Consider the following 2,156-nt stretch of genomic DNA (forward strand, 5'->3'; position numbering starts at 1 on the left):
GCCACCCCTTTTATTCAATGTAGTACTGAAAGTTCTAGCCACAGATCAGACAAGAACAAGAAATAAAAGGTTTTCAAGTTGGAGAAAATAAAACTGTCATTATTTACAGATGAAATGATATTGTACACAGAAAACCCTGTGTACACAATGACTCCACCAGGAAACGAATAGATTTAATAAGTGAATTTGGCAAGGTAGTAGGATACAAAATCAACATCTAGAAATTAATGGCAATTTTATACACCAATATTGAACTCTCAGAAAGAGAAACTAAGAAAACAATCCCGCTGAAACCAGTTTGGTTCAGTGGATAGAGCATCGGACTACAGACTGAAAGGTCCCAGGTTCGATTCCGGTCAAGGGCATGTACCTGGGTTGCGGGCATATCCCCAGTGGGAGATGTGCAGGAGGCAGCTGATCGATGTTCTCTCTCATCCATGTTTCTAACTCTCTATCTCTCTCCCTTTCTCTGTAAAAGATCAATAAAATATATTTAAAAAAAGAAAGAAAACAATCCCATTTACCATTGCCACAATAAATTAAGATATTTAAGAATAAACTTAACGAAGGAGGTAAAATATAGGACATTGAAACAAGAGACAGAGTAAGGTATAAACAAGTGAAAGAATATACCTTGTTCATGACTTGGTAGAACCGTCATTAAAATATCCACATTAAATAAAGCAATCTACGGATTCAATGAAAACCCTATGAAAATACCAATGGCATATTTCAGAGATTTAGAATTAACCCTCCAAAAAATTTTTTTTAAATATATTTTATTGATTTTTTACAGAGAGGAAGGGAGAGGGATAGAGAGTTAGAAATATCTATGAGAGAGAAACATTGATCAGCTGGGGATGTGCCCGCAACCAAGGTACATGCCCTTCACCGGAATCGAACCCAGGACCCTTCAGTCTGCAGGCCAACGCTCTATCCACTGAGCCAAACCGGTCAGAGAAACCCTCAAAAATTTATATGATACCATAAAAAACCCAGAATAGCTGCAGCAATCCTGAGAAAGAAGAACAAAGTTAGAGGAATCACAATGCCAGGTATCAAGTTATATCACAAAACCGCTATACTCGCCCTGGCTGGTTTGGCTCTGTAGATAGAGCATCAGCCTGAGAACTGAAAAATCCCAGGATCAATTCCGGTCAAGGGTACATGCCCGGATTGTGGGCTTGATCCCCAGTGCGGGACGTGCAGGAGGCAGCTGATCCATGATTCTCTCTGCTTATGGATGTTTCTATCTCTCTCTCCTTCTTCCTTCCTCTCTGAAATTAATAAAAATATATATTTTTTAAAAAACCCTCTATACTCAAAGCTTGGTACTGGCACAAGAACAGGTATATGGATCAATGGAACAGCAGAGAGACCCCAGAAATTGACCCACACCATTATGGTCCACTTGACAAAGGAGGCAAGAATATACAATAGAGTAAAGAACTGAAAAATCCCAGGATCAATTCCGGTCAAGGGTACATGCCCGGATTGTGGGCTTGATCCCCAGTGCGGGACTTGCAGGAGGCAGCTGATCCATGATTCTCTCTGCTTATGGATGTTTCTATCTCTCTCTCCTTCTTCCTTCCTCTCTGAAATCAATAAAAACATATTTAAAAAATAAAGGAGTCAGACTTGTAGAAAGTCGAATGAACCCTCTATACTCAAAGCTTGGTACTGGCACAAGAACAGGTATATGGATCAATGGAACAGCAGAGAGACCCCAGAAATTGACCCACACCATTATGGTCCACTTGACAAAGGAGGCAAGAATATACAATAGAGTAAAGACAGTCTCTTCAATAAATGGTGTTGGAAAACTGGACAGATACATGCTAAAAAGTTTAAACTAGATCATCAACTTATACCATACACAAGAATAAACCCAAGATGAGTAAAAGACTTAAATGTAAGTCATGAAACTGAGAGGTCTGAAGTGGGCCAGGGTTGTGCATCTATGACATGAGGCCATAATATATCAAAAAAGATTTTATTTCCGACACCTGGATGCAGGTAGGCTGAGATCAAGAAAGGCATCAGCCAAGAGAGCAGGGACAGCTTTTTATTAATCATGCTGGCTGCAAGCTGCTCTGCTAATATAAGCGTCTAGTCCATCCTTGGTTCCTCCCATGCCAGGTGTCTTCTGGTTATCT

Source organism: Myotis davidii, unplaced genomic scaffold, assembly GCF_000327345.1.
Source record: "Myotis davidii unplaced genomic scaffold, ASM32734v1 scaffold836, whole genome shotgun sequence".
Classification (NCBI taxonomy): domain Eukaryota; kingdom Metazoa; phylum Chordata; class Mammalia; order Chiroptera; family Vespertilionidae; genus Myotis; species Myotis davidii.